This window comes from Pseudophryne corroboree, unplaced genomic scaffold (genome assembly GCF_028390025.1).
Source record: "Pseudophryne corroboree isolate aPseCor3 unplaced genomic scaffold, aPseCor3.hap2 scaffold_330, whole genome shotgun sequence".
In the NCBI taxonomy this organism is placed as follows: Eukaryota; Metazoa; Chordata; class Amphibia; order Anura; family Myobatrachidae; genus Pseudophryne; species Pseudophryne corroboree.
The window spans coordinates 152909-177121 of NW_026969985.1; the positions used below are offsets into that span (position 1 = coordinate 152909).

A 24213-nucleotide genomic window follows, 5' to 3' on the forward strand; every position below is an offset into this window, starting at 1 on the left:
AGGAGACACAGGGGGCGTGGTCACAGCGGCTGTATGACATCACATTCAGCCGCTGTGATCACAAAAATGGTGGCGGCTTCCTGCGCGCACATACAGTCTGCACCAGCAGGAGGCTACACCATTTTTTATGATCACGCTGAACTGCAGTGCGACTGCAATTACAGCATGGTCAAGAATGGAGGCGTCATGCTGGGTGGCCATGCCCTGTCACTGTGCAGGAGCCAGCACCGCACACACACTAGTCCCCGGGTGCAGCCCCCAACCCCCGGGACACCCGGAGCAACAAAATGTAGATTCAGGCCACCAGGCCACGCCCCTACCTATGAAACCATGCCTCCTTTTTACCATTGCACTGCTTATCTGCGCGCCCTGCATTACAATCTCCCTCGCCACCTCTCTGGGTGTCACCAGTGATAGTGACACCTCTGCCATGCTTGTAGCAGCTGGTCCTAAGATCTACGCCTCAAGCCCTGAGTGTTTGCCCTTGTGACTTGTTGATCATCATAGCGAAGCAGATGCTTACAGAAAACTGCAGGGGCTTAGATTGAAAATAAAAAAATTGATGGGTATAAGGTAGAGAGGAGCGGGTTCGGTTCTCCGAGAACCGAATTCCCGACGAACTCCACGTGGTTTACACTGGTCCGAGGCAGGCTCGGTTGTTCCCGCCTGACTCGGAAAACCTGAACAAGGGAAAATGTCATCATCCCGCTGTCGGATTCTCGCGAGATTCGGATTCCATATAAAGAGCTGCGCGTTGCCGCCATTTTTACTCGTGCATTGAAGAGAGAGCGGAGAGGACGTGGCTATGTTCTCTCAGTGGAAATCTCAATATCAGTGCTCAGTATCAGTGGTTACTTATTGCTGCTCAGTAATACTAGTAGTGTGTCTCTCCTGCTCAGTGTCAGTTCTCAGTAGTATCCTCATCAGTGCTCAGTATCACTGCTCATTGTCTTGTGCTGCATTGTGGTGCTCAGCATACTACAGTACATTACTAATAGTCCAGTGCTGCATCTTGCTGCTCAGTGTCAGTTCTAGTATCCTCATCAGTGCTCACTATCACTGCTCATTACATTGTGGTGTTCTGTATACTACAGTAACATAGTAATATAGTAACATATAGTAACATAGTTTTTGAGGTTGAATAGAGGCAAATTGCCCATCGTGTTCAACCTGTTTTAAGTTGTGATGATTCTACATACTTGCTGAATAATGTTTTATGACTAGTTAGCTACTATAACTCATGTTACCCCCGGATTAACCATGTTGATATTTTAAGTATTATAACCTTGGATAGCTTTTTCATTCAGAAATGTATCCATTCCTTTTTTAAATCCAATTACAGAGTCCGCCATTACCACCTTCCCTGGCAGGGAATTCCACATCCTGATTGCCCTAACAGTGAAGATCATAGTATCTCACCTGGCAGGTAAGTAGGAGTTGGGCTAGAGCTGTGGAGGATTGCTGCTCGGGCACCCCCTGTCAAGTGAAGGAGATCCAACTGAGGCAGCACAAGGGAACTCTCGAAAGAAGAACAAGGCTAGAGGAAGATCTGAGACAAAGAAATCTGACTTTTACCAGAGCTGACCAGAGGAAAGCACAAACGCAGTCCCCCACTACCACAAATAATGCAGTCGAGTTTCCCACATTTGGGGAAATCACAGGGGTCAGCATACCCAGAGTGCAATGAATGAACCTCACCCTGGGAGAACAATCTTCATGACCATGGTATCTCCTATGCAAAATAAGTATGATTTGGGATAGGGCTGGGGAGGGCCGCTGCTCAGGCACATCTCTGTCAAGTAAAGGAGATTCAACTGAGGCAACACAAGGGAACTCTCATCTGGGGACAACAACTGCAGGGAGAACACATATTTTCAGATGAACATGGGAGGGCAGAAGGCTGCCTAATACTGAAGCACCCCCAAACAACAAATCAAATGCAACTACTAGTGCAAGCATTCCTGGGGGAAGGCCTGCAGCAGATGGATTTGCATATGGTGATGTCATCCAAGCAGTGGGTCAAAGTTGGCTTCAACCCTCGTCTGCATATGAAAATAAAAAAGGGGTGTGCAGGGCATGGCGGCCTTTTGCGGCGCTTGGATGACCCCTAGTTCGCATTAAACACCTCCACCTTCCTTCGGTGTGGGGCTCATGTTGGCTATGCCCCAGCCCCTGAAGCATTCAAGCTGATTTCTTGCAGCAGCTGGGCACTGTAACAGCTCCAGAGCTGCTCTGTAAAGCAAGTAAAAGGGTGTGGGCCCTGCAGCACTACCTGTAGTTTGCATTGTGCGTTGGAAGGCACAAAGTAAGCAGACGGGAGAAGTCAGGATAGTGCACAAGGGCATAGAAGGGAGCGGCTCAAGAAAAGAGAAGTGGAAACAGACAGCAAACTAGGCTGGAGAGAGACCTGAGACAAAGAGATCTGAATTATACGAGAGCCGACCAGAGGAAACACAAATTATGTAATCAAGTGTCCCACATTTGGGGAAATCGTAGGAGCAGCACACCCAGAGTGCATTGGGTGAGCCTTGCCCTGGGAGAAGCACCTTCCTGATCATAGTATCTCACCTGGCAGGTAAGTAGGAGTTGGGCTAGAGCTGGGGAGGGTCGCTGTTCGGGCACCCCCCTGTCAAGTGAACGAGATCCAACTGAGGCAGCACAAGGAAACTCTCAAAAAAAGAACAAGGCTAGAGGAAGATCTGAGACAAAGAAATCTGACTTTTACCAGAGCTGACCAGAGGAAAGCACAAACACAGTCCCCCACTACCACAAATAATGCAGTCGAGTTTCCCACATTTGGGGAAATCACAGGGGTCAGCATACCCAGAATGCAATGAATGAACTTCACCCTGGGAGAACAATCTTCATGACAATTGTATCTCCTATGCAAAATAAGTATGATTTGGGATAGGGCTGGGGAGGGCCGCTGCTCAGGCACATCTCTGTCAAGTAAAGGAGATTCAACTGAGGCAGCACAAGGGAACTCTCATCTGGGGACAACAACTGCAGGGAGAACACATATTTTCAGATGAACATGGGAGAGCAGAAGGCTGCCTAATACTGAAGCACCCCCAAACAACAAACCAAATGCAACAACTAGTACAAGCATTCCTGGGAAAAGGTCTGCAGAAGACGGATTTGCATACGGTGATGTCATCCAAGCAGTGGGCCAAAGTTGGCTGGAACCCTCATCTGCATATGAAAAGAGAAAAGGGGTATGCAGGGCATGGCGGCCTTTTGCGGCGCTTGGATGACCCTTAGTTAGCATTAAACACCTCCACCCTCCGTCGGTGTGGGGCTCATGTTGGCTATGCCCCAGCCCCTGAAGCATTCAAGCTGATTTCTTGCAGCAGCTGGGCACTGTAACAGCTCCAGAGCTGCTCTGTAAGGCAAGTAAAAGGGTGTTGGCCCTACAGCACTACCTGTAGTTTGCATTGTGCGTTGGAAGGCACAAAGTAAGCAGACAGGTGAAGTCAGGAGAGTGCACAAGGGCATAGAAGGCAGCGGCTCAAGAAAAGAGAAGTGGAAACAGACAGCAAACTAGGCTGGAGAGAGACCTGAGACAAAGAGATCTGAATTATACGAGAGCCGACCAGGGGAAACACAAATTATGCAGTCAAGTTTCCCACATTTGGGGAAATCACAGGAGCAGCACACCCAGAGTGCAATGGGTGAGCCTTGCCCTGGGAGAAGCACCTTCATGATCATAGTATCTCACCTGGCAGGTATGTAGGAGTTGGGCTAGAGCTGGGGAGGGTCGCTGCTCGGGTACCCCCCTGTCAAGTGAAGGAGATCAAACTGAGGCAGCACAATGGAACTCTCGAAAGAAGAACAAGGCTAGAGGAAGATCTGAGACAAAGAAATCTGACTTTTACCAGAGCTGACCAGAGGAAAACACAAACACAGTCCCCCACTACCACAAATAATGCAGTTGAGTTTCCCACATTTGGGGAAATCACAGGGGTCAGCATACCCAGAATGCAATGAATGAACCTCACCCTGGGAGAACAATCTTTATGACCATGGTATCTCCTATGCAAAATAAGTATGATTTGGGATAGGGCTGGGGAGGGCCGCTGCTCAGGCACATCTCTGTCAAGTAAAGGAGATTCAACTGAGGCAGCACAAGGGAACTCTCATCTGGGGACAACAACTGCAGGGAGAACACATATTTTCAGATGAACATGGGAGAGCAGAAGGCTGCCTAATACTGAAGCACCCCCAAACAACAAACCAAATGCAACAACTAGTGCAAGCATTCCTGGGGGAAGGCCTGCAGCAGATAGATTTGCATATGGTGATGTCATCCAAGCAGTGGGTCAAAGTTGGCTTCAACCCTCGTCTGCATATGAAAAGAGAAAAGGGGCGTGCAGGGCATGGTGGCCTTTTGCGGCACTTGGCTGACCCCTAGTTTGCATTAAACACCTCCACCCTCCTTCGGTGTGGGGCTCATGTTGGCTATGCCCCAGCCCCTGAAGCATTCAAGCTGATTTCTTGCAGCAGCTGGGCACTGTAACAGCTCCAGAGCTGCTCTGTAAGGCAAGTAAAAGGGTGTGGGCCCTGCAGCACTACCTGTAGTTCGCATTGTGCGTTGGAAGGCACAAAGTAAGCAGAAAGGAGAAGTCAGGATAGTGCGCAAGGGCATAGAAGGGAGCGGCTCAAGAAAAGAGAAGTGGAAACAGACAGCAAACTAGGCTGGAGAGAGACCTGAGACAAAGATATCTGAATTATACGAGACCTGACCAGGGGAAACACAAATTATGCAGTCAAGTTTCCCACATTTGGGGAAATCGCAGGAGCAGCACACCCAGAGTGCAATGGGTGAGCCTTGCCCTTGGAGAAGCACCTTCATGATCATAGTATCTCACCTGGCAGGTAAGTAGGAGTTGGGCTAGAGCTGGGGAGGGTCGCTGCTCGGGCACCCCCCTGTCAAGTGAAGGAGATCCAACTGAGGCAGCACAAAGGAACTCTCGAAAGAAGAACAAGGCTAGAGGAAGATCTGAGACAAAGAAATCTGACTTTTACCAGAGCTGACCAGAGGAAAGCACAAACACAGTCCACCACTACCACAAATAATGCAGTCGAGTTTCCCACATTTGGGGAAATCACAGGGTTCAGCATACCCAGAGTGCAATGAATGAACCGCACCCTGGGAGAACAATCTTCATAACAATGGTATCTCCTATGCAAAATAAGTATGATTTGGGATATGGCTGCGGAGGGCCGCTGCTCAGGCACATCTCTGTCAAGTAAAGGAGATTCAACTGAGGCAGCACAAGGGAACTCTCATCTGGGGACAACAACTGCAGGGAGAACACATATTTTCAGATGAACATGGGAGGGCAGAAGGCTGCCTAATACTGAAGCACCCCCAAACAACAAACCAAATGCAACAACTAGTGCAAGCATTCCTGGGGGAAGGCCTGCAGCAGATAGATTTGCATATGGTGATGTCATCCAAGCAGTGGGTCAAAGTTGGCTTCAACCCTCGTCTGCATATGAAAAGAGAAAAGGGGCGTGCAGGGCATGGTGGCCTTTTGCAGCACTTGGCTGACCCCTAGTTTGCATTAAACACCTCCACCCTCCTTCGGTGTGGGGCTCATGTTGGCTATGCCCCAGCCCCTGAAGCATTCAAGCTGATTTCTTGCAGCAGCTGGGCACTGTAACAGCTCCAGAGCTGCTCTGTAAGGCAAGTAAAAGGGTGTGGGCCCTGCAGCACTACCTGTAGTTCGCATTGTGCGTTGGAAGGCACAAAGTAAGCAGAAAGGAGGAGAAGTCAGGATAGTGCGCAAGGGCATAGAAGGGAGCGGCTCAAGAAAAGAGAAGTGGAAACAGACAGCAAACTATGCAGGAGAGAGACCTGAGACAAAGAGATCTGAATTATACGAGACCTGACCAGGGGAAACACAAATTATGCAGTCAAGTTTCCCACATTTGGGGAAATCGCAGGGGCAGCACACCCAGAGTGCAATGGGTGAGCCTTGCCCTGGGAGAAGCACCTTCATGATCATAGTATCTCACCTGGCAGGTAAGTAGGAGTTGGGCTAGAGCTGGGGAGGGTCGCTGCTCGGGCACCCCCCTGTCAAGTGAAGGAGATCCAACTGAGGCAGCACAAGGAAACTCTCGAAAGAAGAACAAGGCTAGAGGAAGATCTGAAACAAAGAAATCTGACTTTTACCAGAGATCAGAGGAAAACACAAACACAGTCCCCCACTGCCAACAAATAAAGCAGTCACGTTTCCCACATTTGGGGAAATCACAGGGGTCAGCATACCCAGAATGCAATGAATGAACCTCACCCTGGGAGAGTAATCTTCATGACCATGGTATCTCCTATGCAAAATAAGTATGATTTGGGATAGGGCTGGGGAGGGCCGCTGCTCATGCACATCTCTGTCAAGTAAAGGAGATTCAACTGAGGCAGCACAAGGGAACTCTCATCTGGGGACAACAACTGCAGGGAGAACACATATTTTCAGATGAACATGGGAGGGCAGAAGGCTGCCTAATACTGAAGCACCCCCAAACAACAAACCAAATGCAACAACTAGTGCAAGCATTCCTGGGGGAAGTTCTGCAGAAGACGGATTTGCATACGGTGATGTCATCCAAGCAGTGGGTCAAAGTTGGCTTCAACCCTCATCTGCATATGAAAAGAGAAAAGGGGCGTGCAGGGCATGGCGGCCTTTTGCGGTGCTTGGATGACCCCTAGTTCGCATTAAACACCCCACCCTCCTTTGGTGTGGGGCTCATGTTGGCCATGCCCCATCCCCTGAAGCATTCAAGCTGATTTATTGCAGCAGCTGGGCACTGTAACAGCTCCAGAGCAGCTCTGAACGGCAAGTAAAAGGGTGTGGGCCCTGCAGCACTACCTGTAGTTTGCATTGTGCATTGGAAGGCACAAAGTAAGCAGACGGGAGAAGTCAGGATAGTGCGCAAGGGCATAGAAGGGAGCGGCTCAAGAAAAGAGAAGTTGAAACAGACAGCAAACTAGGCTGGAGAGAGACCTGAGACAAAGAGATCTGAATTATACGAGAGCCGACCAGGGGAAACACAAATTATGCAGTCAAGTTTCCCACATTTGGGGAAATCGCAGGAGCAGCACACCCAGAGTGCAATGGGTGAGCCTTGCCCTGGGAGAAGCACCTACATGATCATAGTATCTCACCTGCCAGGTAAGTAGAAGTTGGGCTAGAGCTGGGGAGGGTCGCTGCTCGGGTACCCCCCTGTCAAGTGAAGGAGATCCAACTGAGGCAGCACAAGGGAACTCTCGAAAGAAGAACAAGGCTAAAGGAAGATCTGAGACAAAGAAATCTGACTTTTACCAGAGCTGACCAGAGGAAAGCACAAACACAGTCCCCCACTACCACAAATAAAGCAGTCGAGTTTCCCACATTTGGGGAAATCACAGGGGTCAGCATACCCAGAATGCAATGAATGAACCTCACCGTGGGAGAACAATCTTCATGACCATGGTATCTCCTATGCAAAATAAGTATGATTTGGGATAGGGCTGGGGAGGGCCGCTGCTCAGGCACATCTCTGTCAAGTAAAGGAGATTCAACTGAGGCAGCACAAGGGAACTCTCATCTGGGGACAACAACTGCAGGGAGAACACATATTTTCAGATGAACATGGGAGGGCAGAAGGCTGCCTAATACTGAAGCACCCCCAAACAACAAACCAAATGCATCAACTAGTGCAAGCATTCCTGGGGGAAGGCCTGCAGCAGATGGATTTGCATACGGTGATGTCATCCAAGCAGTGGGTCAAAGTTGGCTTCAACCCTCGTCTGCATATGAAAAGAGAAAAGGGGCGTGCAGGGCATGGCGGCCTTTTGCGGCGCTTGGATGACCCCTAGTTCGCATTAAACACCTCCACCCTCCTTCGGTGTGGGGCTCATGTTGGCTATGCCCCAGCCCCTGAAGCATTCAAGCTGATTTCTTGCAGCAGCTGGGCACTGTAACAGCTCCAGAGCTGCTCTGTACGGCAAGTAAAAGGGTGTGGGCCCTGCAGCACTACCTGTAGTTTGCATTGTGCATTGGAAGGCACAAAGTAAGCAGACAGGAGGAGAAGTCGGGATAGTGCACAAGGGTATAAAAGGGAGGGGCTCATGAAAAAAGAAGTGGAAACAGACAGCAAACTAGGCTGGAGAGAGACCTGAGACAAAGAGATCTGAATTATACGAGAGCCGACCAGGGGAAACACAAATTATGCAGTCAAGCTTCCCACATTTGGGGAAATCAGAGTGCAATGGGTGAGCCTTGCCCTGGGAGAAGCACCTTCATGATCATAGTATCTCACCTGGCAGGTAAGTAGGAGTTGGGCTAGAGCTGGGGAGGGTCGCTGCTCGGGCACCCCCCTGTCAAGTGAAAGAGATCCAACTGAGGCAGCACAAGGAAACTCTCGAAAGAAGAACAAGGCTAGAGGAAGATCTGAGACAAATAAATCTGACTTTTACCAGAGCTGACCAGAGGAAAGCACAAACACAGTCCCCCACTACCACAAATAATGCAGTCGAGTTTCCCACATTTGGGGAAATCACAGGGGTCAGCATACCCAGAATGCAATGAATGAACCTCACCGTGGGAGAACAATCTTCATGACCATGGTATCTCCTATGCAAAATAAGTATGATTTGGGATAGGGCTGGGGAGGGCCGCTGCTCAGGCACATCTCTGTCAAGTAAAGGAGATTCAACTGAGGCAGCACAAGGGAACTCTCATCTGGGGACAACAACTGCAGGGAGAACACATATTTTCAGATGAACATGGGAGGGCAGAAGGCTGCCTAATACTGAAGCACCCCCAAACAACAAACCAAATGCATCAACTAGTGCAAGCATTCCTGGGGGAAGGCCTGCAGCAGATGGATTTGCATACGGTGATGTCATCCAAGCAGTGGGTCAAAGTTGGCTTCAACCCTCGTCTGCATATGAAAAGAGAAAAGGGGCGTGCAGGGCATGGCGGCCTTTTGCGGCGCTTGGATGACCCCTAGTTCGCATTAAACACCTCCACCCTCCTTCGGTGTGGGGCTCATGTTGGCTATGCCCCAGCCCCTGAAGCATTCAAGCTGATTTCTTGCAGCAGCTGGGCACTGTAACAGCTCCAGAGCTGCTCTGTACGGCAAGTAAAAGGGTGTGGGCCCTGCAGCACTACCTGTAGTTTGCATTGTGCATTGGAAGGCACAAAGTAAGCAGACAGGAGGAGAAGTCGGGATAGTGCACAAGGGTATAAAAGGGAGGGGCTCATGAAAAAAGAAGTGGAAACAGACAGCAAACTAGGCTGGAGAGAGACCTGAGACAAAGAGATCTGAATTATACGAGAGCCGACCAGGGGAAACACAAATTATGCAGTCAAGCTTCCCACATTTGGGGAAATCAGAGTGCAATGGGTGAGCCTTGCCCTGGGAGAAGCACCTTCATGATCATAGTATCTCACCTGGCAGGTAAGTAGGAGTTGGGCTAGAGCTGGGGAGGGTCGCTGCTCGGGCACCCCCCTGTCAAGTGAAAGAGATCCAACTGAGGCAGCACAAGGAAACTCTCGAAAGAAGAACAAGGCTAGAGGAAGATCTGAGACAAATAAATCTGACTTTTACCAGAGCTGACCAGAGGAAAGCACAAACACAGTCCCCCACTACCACAAATAATGCAGTCGAGTTTCCCACATTTGGGGAAATCACAGGGGTCAGCATACCCAGAATGCAATGAATGAACCTCACCCTGGGAGAACAATCTTCATGACCATGGTATCTCCTATGCAAAATAAGTATGATTTGGGATAGGGCTGGGGAGGGCCGCTGCTCAGGCACATCTCTGTCAAGTAAAGGAGATTCAACTGAGGCAGCACAAGGGAACTCTCATCTGGGGACAACAACTGCAGGGAGAACACATATTTTCAGATGAACATGGGAGGGCAGAAGGCTGCCTAATACTGAAGCACCCCCAAACAACAAACCAAATGCAACAACTAGTGCAAGCATTCCTGGGGGAAGGCCTGCAGCAGATGGATTTGCATACGGTGATGTCATCCAAGCAGTGGGTCAAAGTTGGCTTCAACCCTCGTCTGCATATGAAAAGAGAAAAGGGGCGTGCAGGGCATGGCGGCCTTTTGCGGTGCTTGGATGACCCCTAGTTCACATTAAACACCTCCACCCTCCTTCGGTGTGGGGCTCATGTTGGCTGTGCCCCAGCCCCTGAAGCATTCAAGCTGATTTCTTGCAGTAGCTGGGCACTGTAACAGCTCCAGAGCTGCTCTGTACGGCAAGTAAAAGGGTGTGGGCCCTACAGCACTACCTGTAGTTTGCATTGTGCATTGGAAGGCACAAAGTAAGCAGACAGGAGGAGAAGTCAGGATAGTGCACAAGGGTATAAAAGGGAGGGGCTCATGAAAAAAGAAGTGGAAACAGACAGCAAACTAGGCTGGAGAGAGACCTGAGACAAAGAGATCTGAATTATACGAGAGCCGACCAGGGGAAACACAAATTATGCAGTCAAGCTTCCCACATTTGGGGAAATCGCAGGGGCACCACACCCAGAGTGCAATGGGTGAGCCTTGCCCTGGGAGAAGATCCTTCATGATCATAGTATCTCACCTGGCAAGTAAGTAGGAGTTGGGCTAGAGCTGGGGAGGGTCGCTGCTCGGGCACCCCCCTGTCAAGTTAAAGAGATCCAACTGAGGCAGCACAAGGGAACTCTCGAAAGAAGAACAAGGCTAGAGGAAGATCTGAGACAAAGAAATCTGACTTTTACCAGAGCTGTCCAGAGGAAAGCACAAACACAGTCCCCCACTACCACAAATAATGCAGTCGAGTTTCCCACATTTGGGGAAATCACAGGGGTCAGCATACCCAGAATGCAATGAATGAACCTCACCCTGGGAGAACAATCTTCATGACCATGTCCCCAGATGAGAGTTCCCTTGTGCTGCCTCAGTTGAATCTCCTTTACTTGACAGAGATGTGCCTGAGCAGCGGCCCTCCCCAACCCTATCCCAAATCATACTTATTTTGCATAGGCGATACGCCTATGCAAAATAAGTATGATTTGGGATAGGGTTGGGGAGGGCCGCTGCTCAGGCACATCTCTGTCAAGTAAAGGAGATTCAACTGAGGCAGCACAAGGGAACTCTCATCTGGGGACAACAACTGCAGGGAGAACACATATTTTCAGATAAACATGGGAGGGCAGAAGGCTGCCTAATACTGAAGCACCCCCAAACAACAAACCAAATGCAACAACTAGTACAAGCATTCCTGGGGGAAGGCCTGCAGCAGATGGATTTGCATATAGTGATGTCATCCAAGCAGTGGGTCAAAGTTGGCTTCAACCCTCGTCTGCATATGAAAAGAGAAAAGGGGCGTGCAGGGCATGGCGGCCTTTTGCGGCGCTTGGATGACCCCTAGTTCGCATTAAACACCTCCACCCTCCTTCGGTGTGGGGCTCATGTTGGCTATGCCCCAGCCCCTGAAGCATTCAAGGTGATTTCTTGCAGCAGCTGGGCACTGTAACAGCTCCAGAGCTGCTCTGAACGGCAAGTAAAAGGGTGTGGGCCCTGCAGCACTACCTGTAGTTTGCATTGTGCATTGGAAGGCACAAAGTAAGCAGACGGGAGAAGTCAGGATAGTGCGCAAGGGCATAGAAGGGAGCGGCTCAAGAAAAGAGAAGTTGAAACAGACAGCAAACTAGGCTGGAGAGAGACCTGAGACAAAGAGATCTGAATTATACGAGAGCCGACCAGGGGAAACACAAATTATGCAGTCAAGTTTCCCACATTTGGGGAAATCGCAGGAGCAGCACACCCAGAGTGCAATGGGTGAGCCTTGCCCTGGGAGAAGCACCTACATGATCATAGTATCTCACCTGGCAGGTAAGTAGGAGTTGGGCTAGAGCTGGGGAGGGTCGCTACTCGGGCACCCCCCTGTCAAGTGAAAGAGATCCAACTTAGGCAGCACAAGGGAACTCTCGAAAGAAGAACAAGGCTAGAGGAAGATCTGAGACAAATAAATCTGACTTTTACCAGAGCTGTCCAGAGGAAAGCACAAACACAGTCCCCCACTACCACAAATAATGCAGTCGAGTTTCCCACATTTGGGGAAATCACAGGGGTCAGCATACCCAGAATGCAATGAATGAACCTCACCCTGGGAGAACAATCTTCATGACCATGGTATCGCCTATGCAAAATAAGTATGATTTGGGATAGGGTTGGGGAGGGCCGCTGCTCAGGCACATCTCTGTCAAGTAAAGGAGATTCAACTGAGGCAGCACAAGGGAACTCTCATCTGGGGACAACAACTGCAGGGAGAACACATATTTTCAGATAAACATGGGAGGGCAGAAGGTTGCCTAATACTGAAGCACCCCCAAACAACAAACCAAATGCAACAACTAGTACAATCATTCCTGGGGGAAGGCCTGCAGCAGATGGATTTGCATATAGTGATGTCATCCAAGCAGTGGGTCAAAGTTGGCTTCAACCCTCGTCTGCATATGAAAAGAGAAAAGGGGCGTGCAGGGCATGGCAGCCTTTTGCGGCGCTTGGATGACCCCTAGTTCGCATTAAACACCTCCACCCTCCTTCGGTGTGGGGCTCATGTTGGCTATGCCCCAGCCCCTGAAGCATTCAAGGTGATTTCTTGCAGCAGCTGGGCACTGTAACAGCTCCAGAGCTGCTCTGAACGGCAAGTAAAAGGGTGTGGGCCCTGCAGCACTACCTGTAGTTTGCATTGTGCATTGGAAGGCACAAAGTAAGCAGACGGGAGAAGTCAGGATAGTGCGCAAGGGCATAGAAGGGAGCGGCTCAAGAAAAGAGAAGTTGAAACAGACAGCAAACTAGGCTGGAGAGAGACCTGAGACAAAGAGATCTGAATTATACGAGAACCGACCAGGGGAAACACAAATTATGCAGTCAAGTTTCCCACATTTGGGGAAATCGCAGGAGCAGCACACCCAGAGTGCAATGGGTGAGCCTTGCCCTGGGAGAAGCACCTACATGATCATAGTATCTCACCTGCCAGGTAAGTAGAAGTTGGGCTAGAGCTGGGGAGGGTCGCTGCTCGGGTACCCCCCTGTCAAGTGAAGGAGATTCAACTGAGGCAGCACAAGGGAACTCTCGAAAGAAGAACAAGGCTAGAGGAAGATCTGAGACAAATAAATCTGACTTTTACCAGAGCTGACCAGAGGAAAGCACAAACACAGTCCCCCACTACCACAAATAATGCAGGCGAGTTTCCCACATTTGGGGAAATCACAGGGGTCAGCATACCCAGAATGCAATGAATGAACCTCACCCTGGGAGAACAATCTTCATGACCATGGTATCTCCTATGCAAAATAAGTATGATTTGGGATAGGGCTGGGGAGGGCCGCTGCTCAGGCACATCTCTGTCAAGTAAAGGAGATTCAACTGAGGCAGCACAAGGGAACTCTCATCTGGGGACAACAACTGCAGGGAGAACACATATTTTCAGATGAACATGGGAGGGCAGAAGGCTGCCTAATAATGAAGCACCCCCAAACAACAAACCAAATGCAACAACTAGTGCAAGCATTCCTGGGGGAAGGCCTGCAGCAGATGGATTTGCATACGGTGATGTCATCCAAGCAGTGGGTCAAAGTTGGCTTCAACCCTCGTCTGCATATGAAAAGAGAAAAGGGGCGTGCAGGGCATAGCGGCCTTTTGCGGCGCTTGGATGACCCCTAGTTCGCATTAAACACCTCCACCCTCCTTCGGTGTGGGGCTCATGTTGGCTATGCCCCAGCCCCTGAAGCATTCAAGCTGATTTCTTGCAGCAGCTGGGCACTGTAACAGCTCCAGAGCTGTTCTGTACGGCAAGTAAAAGGGTGTGGGCCCTGCAGCACTACCTGTAGTTTGCATTGTGCATTGGAAGGCACAAAATAAGCAGACAAGAGGAGAAGTCAGGATAGTGCACAAGGGTATAAAAGGGAGGGGCTCATGAAAAAAGAAGTGGAAACAGACAGCAAACTAGGCTGGAGAGAGACCTGAGACAAAGAGATCTGAATTATACGAGAGCCGACCAGGGGAAACACAAATTATGCAGTCAAGCTTCCCACATTTGGGGAAATCGCAGGGGCACCACACCCAGAGTGCAATGGGTGAGCCTTGCCCTGGGAGAAGCACCTTCATGATCATAGTATCTCACCTGGCAGGTAAGTAGGAGTTGGGCTAGAGCTGGGGAGGGTCGCTACTCGGGCACCCCCCTGTCAAGTGAAAGAGATCCAACTTAGGCAGCACAAGGGAACTCTCGAAAGAAGAACAAGGCTAGAGGAAGATCTGAGACAAATAAATCTGACTTTTACCAGAGCTGACTAGAGGAAAGCACAAACACAGTCCCCCACTACCACAAATAATGCAGTCGAGTTTCCCACATTTGGGGAAATCACAGGGGTCAGCATACCCAGAATGCAATGAATGAACCTCACCCTGGGAGAACAATCTTCATGACCATGGTATCGCCTATGCAAAATAAGTATGATTTGGGATAGGGCTGGGGAGGGCCGCTGCTCAGGCACATCTCTGTCAAGTAAAGGAGATTCAGCTGAGGCAGCACAAGGGAACTCTCATCTGGGGACAACAACTGCAGGGAGAACACATATTTTCAGATAAAAATCTTGGTCATGCTCTGGTTTCTCTTCAGAACGAACAAATCTTTCGCCTCTTACTAAAGATTTCCGTGGAGAGGAGCAAAACCGAGTTTTATCTCAATTTTTGCATGCCCCATCTTTTTGGGGTTTCTTTTACCGGTTTAAAGATAGAATGAGTGTGCTTTAATGTAAGCTCATTTGCATAGAAATGACAGTAAATGTTTATTTATGTTCAAACAGAACTTTCTTGACCATGCTACTTGCTTTAAAGATCTGGGAGCACATGGAATACAGTACAAACCATGCTTATAGCAAGGAGAAGCCAGGTGAGAAATCTGCTTTCTTTCAAATTGGGCGCTCACTTTGATCTGAATGAGGACTGCTGGCACAGCACTCAGGCGACAGGTGGAATCTTGGTCATGCTCTGGTTTCTCTTCAGAATGAACAAATCTTTCGCCTTTTATTAAAGATTATCCGTGGAGAGGAGCAAAACTGAGTTTTATCTCAATTTTTGCATGCCCCATATTATTGGGGTTTCTTTTATCAGTTTAAAGACAGAACGAGTGTGCTTTCTTGTTAGCTTTAATGTAAGTTTATTTGCATAACAATGACAATAAATGTCTGTTTCTTTTCAAGCAGAACTTTCTTGACCATACTAATTGCTTGAAAGATCTGGGAGCACATGGAAAAGAGTACAAACCATGTTTATAGCAAGGGGAAGCCTGGTGAGAAATCTGCTTTCTTTCTTTCAAATTGGGTGCTCACTTTGAGCTGAATGAGGACTGCTGGCATGGCACTCAGGCGACAGGTGGAATCTTGGTCATGCTCTGGTTTCTCTTCAGAACGAACAAATCTTTCGCCTTTTACTAAAGATTTCCGTGGAGAGGAGCAAAACTGAGTTTTATCTCAATTTTTGCATGCCCCATATCATACCTCCCAACTGTCCCGATTTTCGCGGGACAGTCCCGTTTTTTGGGGACTGTCCCGCTGTCCCACCTGCGGGCCGCAGTGTCCCGCGGTGGGGAGGACAGTTGGGAGGCTCTGTCTGTCGCTGCCCTGCTTAGCAGAGCAGCGGTGAATAGTCGCTGTGCGCACAGCGTCTATTCACTGAAGTCAGAGGGAGAGGTGGCATGCCAGCGGCTCACAGAGCGCTGGGCATGCCCCCTCAGTGCCGAAAACGGGGGCGTGACTCGCGATCGCGGGTCCTCCCGCGAAGCCATGCCCCTTTTTTACTTAGGCCACGCCCTTTTTGGGAGCGCGTGCGACTTCGCCGCGCGTGTGTCCCTCTTTGCGAGCCGACAAAGTTGGGAGGTATGCCCATATTATTGGGGTTTCTTTTATCAGTTTAAAGACAGAACGAGTGTGCTTTCTGGTTAGCTTTAATGTAAGTTTATTTGCATAACAATGACAGTAAATGTTTGTTTCTTTTCAAACAGAACTTTCTTGACCATGCTACTTGCTTGAAAGATCTGGGAGCACATGGAAAACAGTACAAACCATGCAGTATCACAAGAGCCTTTATTTGATCTTTCATGAAGATAGAGCAGAATTGAGGACACGTCAACAATTTCTGCCGAAGGTGGTTCATCTTTCCACATGGTGCCTTTGGCCACTGACACCTTCGTTGAGTCAAAGTCTCTGGCTGTGGTCAGAACTTTGAAAATTTATGTCACCAGAACGGTTCAGATTAGGAAAACAGAGGCTCTGTTTGTCCTGTATGCTCCCAACAGGATTGGGTGTCCTGCTTCCATGTAGACCATTATGCGCTGGATCTGTGGTAAGATTCAGCATGCTCATTCCATGGCAGGATTGCCGTTACTGAATTAGGTGAAGACCCATTCTACTAGAAAGGTGGGTTCATCCTGGGCAGCTGGTCGGGGAGTCTCGGCATTGCAACTTTGCCGAGCAGCTATTTAGTAAACACTTTTGCTAAGTTTTACAAGTTTGATACCTTGGCCGATGATAACTTCAAGTTGGGTCATTCGGTGCTGCAGAGTCGTACGCACTCTTCCACCCGTTCAAGAGCTTTGGTATAACCCCATGGTTCTTAATGTGACCCCAGCATCCTCTAGGTCGTATGAGAAAATAGGATTTTAATACCTACCGGTAAATCCTTTTCTCTTAGTCTGTAGAGGATGCTGGGCACCCGTCCCAGTCCATACTGTGTCTGCAGTTATTACTTGTGGTTATACACATGTTGTGTTATGGTTCTGGTCAGCTTTTTGCTGCAATTATTCATGCCGTTGGCTTGTGTTCTGTTGAATGCCACGTTCTGCGGCATGCTTAAGGTGTGAGCTGGTAAGATGCTCACCTTAGTTTAACAATAAATCCTTTCCTCGAAATGTCCGTCTCCATGGGCACAGTTCCTATAACTGGAGTCTGGAGGAGGGGCATAGAGGGAGGAGCCAGTTCACACCCTTTGATAGTCTTAAAGTGCCCATGTCTCTTGCGGATCCCGTCTATACCCCATGGTTCTTAATGTGACCCCAGCATCCTCTACGGACTAAGAGAAAAGGATGCCCTTGCGCACTATCCTGACTTCTCCTCCCGTCTGCTTACTTTGTGCCTTCCAACGCACAATGCAAACTACAGGTGGTGCTGCAGGGCCCACACCCTTTTACTTGCCTTACAGAACAGCTCTGGAGCTGTTACAGTGCCCAGCTGCTGCAAGAAATCAGCTTGAATGCTTCAGGGGATGGGGCATGGCCAACATGAGCCCCACACCAAAGGAGGGTGGGGGTGTTTAATGAGAACTAGGGGTCATCCAAGCACTGCAAAAGGCCGCCATGCCCTGCACGCCCCTTTTCTCTTTTCATATGCAGATGAGGGTTCCAGCCAACTTTGGCCCACTGCTTGAATAACATCACTGTATGCAAATCCGTCTGCTGCAGACCTTCCCCCAGGAAGGCTTGTACTAGATGTTGCATATGGTTTGATATTTGATGGTGCTTCAGTATTAGGCAGCCTTCCGCCCTCCCATGTTCATCTGAAAAGATGTGGTCTCCCTGCAGTTGTTGTCCCCAGACGAGAGTTCCCTTGTGCTTCCTCAGTTGAATCTCCTTAACTTGACGGGGGAGGGGCTGCCCGAGCAGCCACCCTCCCCAGCCCTATCCCAACTCATACTTATTTTGCATATGAGATCTCTTGATCATGAAGATTGTTCTCACAGGGTGAGGTTCATCCATTATATTTTAAAATAGGAAGGTACAAATTACATATTTGAATTGCATTTATGTGCTGGATTCAAATGTCCCCCCCCCCCCCCCTTCCTTTCTCAATTGTGCCCGTCAGCAGCTATTCTAAGGTTGCTGCCAATGGGTGTGACACATTAATTTCTTCTGTGGGGTACACTGGACTCCACAAGGATTCACATTGGGGTGTAGAGTAGGATCTTGATCTGAGGCACCAACCGGCTCAAAGCTTTTGACTGTTCCCAAGATGCTCAGTGCATTCTCCTCTATAACCCCGCTTCCATGAACAGGGAGCTCAGTTTGTAGTTGGTGCCTTCAGTAGCAGGCCACTTAACAGGGGCCTGCCTCAGGCAGCCTATTCTTAGCTATAAATTTTGACAAGAAAAGAAGAACTTGTTTTATGAGAATCTACAAGGGCTGCAGCAGGCTAGGTCTAATAGACATCTTTACTGCAGCTTCATCACTCCCAGCGGCGCTGTATACTCCCGTGCCCTGGTTGCTGGGTCACTGCAGCGGAGGGTCCGGTTTCATCCTAAGGTCAGTCACACACACACCACCCTTCCGGATCACGAGGCCGCTGATGAAGGGGAGCGTGGCCGTAGGGGGTGGACCGTGTGCGCACTGGCGTGGACACTGATTACTGGGCAGCCGCTCCACTAGCCACCAGGTACAGTTAAGGAGCACAGGTCTGGGGGTTTTTCTCCTATATTAACCCAATTTTGTACTGCCCGCAGCGCATTGTGATAGGTAATAGGGCCTGATTCAGGTTGGATTGCAATCACAATAAGCGATCCAACTGCAAAAATTGCTAAGAGCATACGCATGTGCCTGCATTTTCTGCGGCACCCCGCAGAGAATGCGATCGCCTCTGCCTGTCAATCGGGGCGGGGGGGGATAGGTGGGTCAGCAACACTCCATTTCCAAGTCAGGGATGGAGCGGTGCGGGGGCAAGGCTTCAAAATGGGGTCTGCAACGGAGTAGACACAGGGGGCGTGGTCACAGCGGCTGTATGACATCACATTCAGCCGCTGTGATCACAAAAATGGTGGCGGCTTCCTGCGCGCACATACAGTCTGCACCAGCAGGAGGCTACACCATTTTTTATGATCACGCTGAACTGCAGTGCGACTGCAATTACAGCATGGTCAAGAAGGGAGGCGTCATGCTGGGTGGCCATGCCCTTTCACTGTGCAGGAGCCAGCACCGCTCACACACTAGTCCCCGGGTGCAGCCCCCAACCCCCGGGACACCCGGAGCAACAAAATGTAGATTCAGGCCACCAGGCCACGCCCCTACCTATGAAACCATGCCTCCTTTTTACCATTGCACTGCTTATCTGCGCGCACTGCATTACAATCTCCCTCGCCACCTCTCTGGGTGTCACCAGTGATAGTGACACCTCTGCCATGCTTGTAGCAGCTGGTCCTAAGATCTACGCCTCAAGCCCTGAGTGTTTGCCCTTGTGACTTGTTGATCATCATAGCGAAGCAGATGCTTACAGAAAACTGCAGGGGCTTAGATTGAAAATAAAAAAATTGATTGGTATAAGGTAGAGAGGAGCGGGTTCGGTTCTCCGAGAACCGAATTCCCCACGAACTCCACGTTGTTTACACTGGTCCGAGGCAGGCTCGGTTGTTCCCGCCTGACTCGCAAAACCTGAACAAGGGAAAATGTCATCATCCCGCTGTCGGATTCTCGCGAGATTCGGATTCCATATAAAGAGCTGCGCGTTGCCGCCATTTTTACTCGTGCATTGAAGAGAGAGCGGAATGGACGTGGCTATGTTCTCTCAGTGGAAATCTCAATATCAGTGCTCAGTATCAGTGGTTACTTATTGCTGCTCAGTAATACTAGTAGTGTGTCTCTCCTGCTCAGTGTCAGTTCTCAGTAGTATCCTCATCAGTGCTCAGTATCACTGCTCATTGTCTTGTGCTGCATTGTGGTGCTCAGCATACTACAGTACATTACTAATAGTCCAGTGCTGCATCTTGCTGCTCAGTGTCAGTTCTAGTATCCTCATCAGTGCTCACTATCACTGTTCATTGCATTTTGGTTTTCTGTATACTACAGTAACATAGTAATATAGTAACATATAGTAACATAGTTTTTGAGGTTGAATAGAGGCAAATTGCCCATCGTGTTCAACCTGTTTTAAGTTGTGATGATTCTACATACTTGCTGAATAATGTTTTATGACTAGTTAGCTACTATAACTCATGTTACCCCCGGATTAACCATGTTGATATTTTAAGTATTATAACCTTAGATAGCTTTTTCATTCAGAAATGTATCCATTCCTTTTTTAAATCCAATTACAGAGTCCGCCATTACCACCTTCCCTGGCAGGGAATTCCACATCCTGATTGCCCTAACAGTAAAGATCATAGTATCTCACCTGGCAGGTAAGTAGGAGTTGGGCTAGAGCTGTGGAGGATTGCTGCTCGGGCACCCCCTGTCAAGTGAAGGAGATCCAACTGAGGCAGCACAAGGGAACTCTCGAAAGAAGAACAAGGCTAGAGGAAGATCTGAGACAAAGAAATCTGACTTTTACCAGAGCTGACCAGAGGAAAGCACAAACACAGTCCCCCACTACCACAAATAATGCAGTCGAGTTTCCCACATTGGGGAAATCACAGGGGTCAGCATACCCAGAATGCAATGAATGAACCTCACCCTGGGAGAACAATCTTCATGACCATGGTATCTCCTATGCAAAATAAGTATGATTTGGGATAGGGCTGGGGAGGGCCGCTGCTCAGGCACATCTCTGTCAAGTAAAGGAGATTCAACTGAGGCAGCACAAGGGAACTCTCATCTGGGGACAACAACTGCAGGGAGAACACATATTTTCAGATGAAAATCTTGGTCATGCTCTGGCTTCTCTTCAGAACGAACAAATCTTTCGCCTTTTACTAAAGATTTCCGTGGAGAGGAGCAAAACTGAGTTTTACCTCAATTTTTGCATGCCCCATCTTTTTGGATTTTCTTTTATCGGTTTAAAGATAGAATGAGTGTGCTTTAATGAAAGCTCATTTGCATAGAAATTACAGTAAATGTTTGTTTCTTTTCAAACAGAACTTTCTTGACCATGCTACTTGCTTGAAAGATCTGGGAGCACATGGAATACAGTACAAACCATGCTTATAGCAAGGAGAAGCCAGGTGAGAAATCTGCTTTCTTTCAAATTGGGCGCTCACTTTGATCTGAATGAGGACTGCTGGCATGGCACTCAGGCGACAGGTGGAATCTTGGTCATGCTCTGGTTTCTCTTCAGAATGAACAAATCTTTCGCCATTTATTAAAGATTTCCGTGGAGAGGAGCAAAACTGAGTTTTATCTCAATTTTTGCATGCCCCATATTATTGGGGTTTCTTTTATCAGTTTAAGGACAGAATGAGTGTGCTTTCTTGTTGGCTTTAATGTAAGTTTATTTGTATAACAATGACAGTAAATGTCTGTTTCTTTTCAAACAGAACTTTCTTGACTATGCTACTTGCTTGAAAGATCTGGGAGCACATGGAAAAGAGTACAAACCATGCTTATAGCAAGGGGAAGCCTGGTGAGAAATCTGCTTTCTTTCTTTCTTTCAAATTGGGTGCTCACTTTGAGCTGAATGAGGACTGCTGGCATGGCACTCAGGCGACAGGTGGAATCTTGGTCATGCTCTGGTTTCTCTTCAGAACGAACAAATCTTTCGCCTTTTACTAAAGATTTCCGTGGAGAGGAGCAAAACTGAGTTTTATCTCAAATTTTGCATTCCCCATCTTATTGGGGTTTTATTTTATCTGTTTAAAGATAGAACGAGTGTGCTTTAATGTAAGCTCATTTGCATAGAAATGACAGTAAATGTTTGTTTCTTTTCAAACAGAACTTTCTTGACTATACTAATTGCTTGAAAGATCTGGGAACACATGGAAAAGAGTACAAACCATGTTTATAGCTAGGGGAAGCCTGGTGAGAAATCTGCTATCTTTCTTTCAAATTGGGTGCTCACTTTGAGCTCAATGAGAACTGCTGGCATGGCACTCAGGCGACAGGTGGAATCTTGGTCATGCTCTGGTTTCTCTTCAGAACTAACAAATATTTCGCCTTTTATTAAAGATTTCCGTGGAGAGGAGCAAAACTGAGTTTTATCTCAATTTTTGCATGCCCCATATTATTGGGGTTTCTTTTATCAGTTTAAAGACAGAACGAGTGTGCTTTCTTGTTAGCTTTAATGTAAGTTGCCATAGATGCAGTGAAACACACGTGTAGGGCACGGCGTGTCCGCGTGTATTTGACTCATGTGAAATGTTATAAAACAAAAATATATGATTATGATGTTAGCTGTTAGTCTCCACTAATAGGGAATAGAAGCTGAGCTATAAGAAAGGAATACACTAGATATGATGTCACTTAGCAGATACAATGTCTAAAGTGCATACAGATAGCTACTAATAACTCTTGATAAGAAAGTATATCAGTGTGGGTATATTTATATGATGGGATATTGGGACTAGTGAATATATATCACTCCTGCTGTCCAGATTGGCAATAACCAGACAATTATGATAAGAGTAGAGATGTCACATGGGCTGCTATAGATATTAATTTAATGCTGTATGTGTCATTTGTTACAAATGGATACATTTTCTATGAGTCAGCCTAGCAGCTGCATGTTCTAACAGAACACTATCCTCACACAGAATCTGCTAACCTTGAGATAACTAAATGACAGTGTGTAACAGTCTCTTTACTATAAGACTGTTACAAAGTAATATATATATATTTGAAGTCAGTCTAGCAGCTGTGTGTTCCAGCAGTTTATAAGACAAAGAAAATCTCCTATTGTGGAATCTAGACACATGGGACTGCTGGCCTGTGTCATACTATTTCTATGTAATACCAGTAACATGTATATAACTGTTACATAATTGTTACAAATGGATAAATCTTTGAGTCAGCCTAGCAGCTGCATGTCCTAACAGGACACCATAAATCCTTTACAGTGTAACAAATTGATTGGTAACACTTAAAGGCTGGAGAGCAGTTATATGCCTTACTAGCATACTCAATATACCACATTATTACACCAGTTACCACGATTATTGACAGCGCATTTGATATATTATATTACCCTCACACTGAGTCTGTTTACCTTTAGATAACTAAGTGACCGAATATGTAACAGTTTCTCTATCATAAGACTGTTACAAAGTGAGATAGATATATTTGGAAGTCAGTCAAACAGCTGTGTGTTTCAGCGGTTTATAAGAAAATTCCTCATTGTGGAATCTGGACCACTAAGGGTTATTATATATATAGCACATGGAATTGCCACATCTCCCTATATGATAATTTCATTACACTGTAACATAATAAGAATTAACTCTTTAACAGTGTAAATAGAGAGTAATGAATCTCTGACACATGGAATATATTATTTCTTAGATGAATTGGATAAACCATTATGACAGACACTTTGCTTCCTAATAAGAATTGAGGTGGCTATACCTCTAAGGAAAGCATTATTGCCTACGCCTAGATCAGATTAAATAAGATCTGGCTGAATATATGAAGGAAGGTTGCTATTTATATGAGAATTGGAATTGCTATATTCCTTAAGGCAACCCCACCGATTGATATATGTTGTCAATTAAGTATATCTGAACGGCTATATCTGGACCAGATTTAATAAGATCTGGCTGATTATATGAAGGAGGGCTGCTATTTATATTGGAATTGCCATATTCCTTAAGGCAACCGCACCTGTTGGTATATCTCGCCAATTAACTATATCTAAACAGCTAAATTAAAGCTATTCATCATTTTTTTAGTTTGGATATTAATAAATATGATCTTTCCATGATGCATAGAGATTTCCCTATCAAGTGATTCCTTATCCGATATAGAAAGCTATCCCCCTGTGGTATTGAATTTAGGAATATAGTCTTAGGGGACACAGAGAAATAAGTGATCCCCATCTACCTAAGCACCCCACAAATTGGAGGTTAGCTTACCGGTTATACTCAATCACCCCCACAAATTCGCCAATGGGGATGGCTTCCCGGGAGGTAACCCCTATTGAGTGAAGGGAGTATATAGGATACGACCCAGTGGTACCTGACGACATAGATACTAACAGCTATTTAATAACATTACGCTAGAAAGTGATTATTAGCAACATATATATCTATATAAACAACCCCGCCAGGGTTGTGCCTTCAAAAATAATCACACACGGACACGCTTTTTAAACCTTTTTTTCACATCTCTTTATTCTTCTTATGCACATGTATGTTAGTTCTGTGATTTTAACCTTTATGTTTCACTGCAGTTTGGGATAATAATATTAATATTTATCCAATTTTAATACATACTTAATAAAGGTTATATTTTATGATTCATTCATTCTGTCCAGTGCGTCAACAGTGCAGA

At 47.4% G+C, this 24213-nt stretch overlaps 28 non-coding genes and 1 pseudogene across 28 annotated transcripts; 7 read left to right on the plus strand and 22 right to left on the minus strand.

Moving 5' to 3' along the window:
* Positions 1-1585: 1585 nt before the first annotated feature.
* Positions 1586-1749, minus strand: LOC135018760 (U1 spliceosomal RNA). The gene has a single exon (XR_010216394.1). It is a non-coding gene; the product is annotated as a U1 spliceosomal RNA (small nuclear RNA).
* Positions 1750-2420: 671 nt separating this feature from the next.
* Positions 2421-2583, minus strand: LOC135019044 (U1 spliceosomal RNA). The gene has a single exon (XR_010216650.1). It is a non-coding gene; the product is annotated as a U1 spliceosomal RNA (small nuclear RNA).
* Positions 2584-2735: 152 nt separating this feature from the next.
* LOC135018777 (U1 spliceosomal RNA) lies at positions 2736-2899 on the minus strand. Its single transcript, XR_010216411.1, has one exon. It is a non-coding gene; the product is annotated as a U1 spliceosomal RNA (small nuclear RNA).
* A 671-nt stretch (positions 2900-3570) lies between these two features.
* Positions 3571-3733, minus strand: LOC135019022 (U1 spliceosomal RNA). The gene has a single exon (XR_010216636.1). It is a non-coding gene; the product is annotated as a U1 spliceosomal RNA (small nuclear RNA).
* Positions 3734-3885: 152 nt separating this feature from the next.
* LOC135018764 (U1 spliceosomal RNA) lies at positions 3886-4049 on the minus strand. The gene has a single exon (XR_010216398.1). It is a non-coding gene; the product is annotated as a U1 spliceosomal RNA (small nuclear RNA).
* Positions 4050-4720: 671 nt separating this feature from the next.
* LOC135019007 (U1 spliceosomal RNA) lies at positions 4721-4883 on the minus strand. The gene has a single exon (XR_010216624.1). It is a non-coding gene; the product is annotated as a U1 spliceosomal RNA (small nuclear RNA).
* Positions 4884-5035: 152 nt separating this feature from the next.
* On the minus strand, positions 5036-5199 carry LOC135018844 (U1 spliceosomal RNA). Its single transcript, XR_010216476.1, has one exon. It is a non-coding gene; the product is annotated as a U1 spliceosomal RNA (small nuclear RNA).
* Positions 5200-5873: 674 nt separating this feature from the next.
* Positions 5874-6036, minus strand: LOC135018912 (U1 spliceosomal RNA). The gene has a single exon (XR_010216540.1). It is a non-coding gene; the product is annotated as a U1 spliceosomal RNA (small nuclear RNA).
* Positions 6037-6185: 149 nt separating this feature from the next.
* On the minus strand, positions 6186-6350 carry LOC135019010 (U1 spliceosomal RNA). Its single transcript, XR_010216626.1, has one exon. It is a non-coding gene; the product is annotated as a U1 spliceosomal RNA (small nuclear RNA).
* A 670-nt stretch (positions 6351-7020) lies between these two features.
* LOC135018882 (U1 spliceosomal RNA) lies at positions 7021-7183 on the minus strand. Its single transcript, XR_010216513.1, has one exon. It is a non-coding gene; the product is annotated as a U1 spliceosomal RNA (small nuclear RNA).
* A 152-nt stretch (positions 7184-7335) lies between these two features.
* Positions 7336-7499, minus strand: LOC135018815 (U1 spliceosomal RNA). The gene has a single exon (XR_010216449.1). It is a non-coding gene; the product is annotated as a U1 spliceosomal RNA (small nuclear RNA).
* Positions 7500-8471: 972 nt separating this feature from the next.
* LOC135018798 (U1 spliceosomal RNA) lies at positions 8472-8635 on the minus strand. Its single transcript, XR_010216432.1, has one exon. It is a non-coding gene; the product is annotated as a U1 spliceosomal RNA (small nuclear RNA).
* A 972-nt stretch (positions 8636-9607) lies between these two features.
* On the minus strand, positions 9608-9771 carry LOC135018845 (U1 spliceosomal RNA). The gene has a single exon (XR_010216477.1). It is a non-coding gene; the product is annotated as a U1 spliceosomal RNA (small nuclear RNA).
* Positions 9772-10445: 674 nt separating this feature from the next.
* On the minus strand, positions 10446-10608 carry LOC135019049 (U1 spliceosomal RNA). The gene has a single exon (XR_010216653.1). It is a non-coding gene; the product is annotated as a U1 spliceosomal RNA (small nuclear RNA).
* Positions 10609-10760: 152 nt separating this feature from the next.
* Positions 10761-10915, minus strand: LOC135019032 (U1 spliceosomal RNA; annotated as a pseudogene).
* A 797-nt stretch (positions 10916-11712) lies between these two features.
* On the minus strand, positions 11713-11875 carry LOC135018980 (U1 spliceosomal RNA). Its single transcript, XR_010216600.1, has one exon. It is a non-coding gene; the product is annotated as a U1 spliceosomal RNA (small nuclear RNA).
* A 152-nt stretch (positions 11876-12027) lies between these two features.
* Positions 12028-12191, minus strand: LOC135018776 (U1 spliceosomal RNA). Its single transcript, XR_010216410.1, has one exon. It is a non-coding gene; the product is annotated as a U1 spliceosomal RNA (small nuclear RNA).
* A 671-nt stretch (positions 12192-12862) lies between these two features.
* Positions 12863-13025, minus strand: LOC135018866 (U1 spliceosomal RNA). The gene has a single exon (XR_010216497.1). It is a non-coding gene; the product is annotated as a U1 spliceosomal RNA (small nuclear RNA).
* Positions 13026-13177: 152 nt separating this feature from the next.
* LOC135018767 (U1 spliceosomal RNA) lies at positions 13178-13341 on the minus strand. Its single transcript, XR_010216401.1, has one exon. It is a non-coding gene; the product is annotated as a U1 spliceosomal RNA (small nuclear RNA).
* Positions 13342-14015: 674 nt separating this feature from the next.
* On the minus strand, positions 14016-14178 carry LOC135019029 (U1 spliceosomal RNA). The gene has a single exon (XR_010216643.1). It is a non-coding gene; the product is annotated as a U1 spliceosomal RNA (small nuclear RNA).
* A 152-nt stretch (positions 14179-14330) lies between these two features.
* LOC135018774 (U1 spliceosomal RNA) lies at positions 14331-14494 on the minus strand. The gene has a single exon (XR_010216408.1). It is a non-coding gene; the product is annotated as a U1 spliceosomal RNA (small nuclear RNA).
* Positions 14495-14638: 144 nt separating this feature from the next.
* LOC135019081 (U5 spliceosomal RNA) lies at positions 14639-14754 on the plus strand. Its single transcript, XR_010216681.1, has one exon. It is a non-coding gene; the product is annotated as a U5 spliceosomal RNA (small nuclear RNA).
* A 270-nt stretch (positions 14755-15024) lies between these two features.
* On the plus strand, positions 15025-15141 carry LOC135019112 (U5 spliceosomal RNA). Its single transcript, XR_010216711.1, has one exon. It is a non-coding gene; the product is annotated as a U5 spliceosomal RNA (small nuclear RNA).
* Positions 15142-15427: 286 nt separating this feature from the next.
* LOC135019111 (U5 spliceosomal RNA) lies at positions 15428-15540 on the plus strand. The gene has a single exon (XR_010216710.1). It is a non-coding gene; the product is annotated as a U5 spliceosomal RNA (small nuclear RNA).
* Positions 15541-20357: 4817 nt separating this feature from the next.
* LOC135019051 (U1 spliceosomal RNA) lies at positions 20358-20520 on the minus strand. Its single transcript, XR_010216655.1, has one exon. It is a non-coding gene; the product is annotated as a U1 spliceosomal RNA (small nuclear RNA).
* Positions 20521-20664: 144 nt separating this feature from the next.
* On the plus strand, positions 20665-20780 carry LOC135019079 (U5 spliceosomal RNA). Its single transcript, XR_010216679.1, has one exon. It is a non-coding gene; the product is annotated as a U5 spliceosomal RNA (small nuclear RNA).
* A 270-nt stretch (positions 20781-21050) lies between these two features.
* On the plus strand, positions 21051-21166 carry LOC135019100 (U5 spliceosomal RNA). The gene has a single exon (XR_010216699.1). It is a non-coding gene; the product is annotated as a U5 spliceosomal RNA (small nuclear RNA).
* A 290-nt stretch (positions 21167-21456) lies between these two features.
* On the plus strand, positions 21457-21572 carry LOC135019072 (U5 spliceosomal RNA). Its single transcript, XR_010216672.1, has one exon. It is a non-coding gene; the product is annotated as a U5 spliceosomal RNA (small nuclear RNA).
* A 275-nt stretch (positions 21573-21847) lies between these two features.
* LOC135019102 (U5 spliceosomal RNA) lies at positions 21848-21963 on the plus strand. Its single transcript, XR_010216701.1, has one exon. It is a non-coding gene; the product is annotated as a U5 spliceosomal RNA (small nuclear RNA).
* The last annotated feature ends 2250 nt before the right edge of the window (positions 21964-24213 follow it).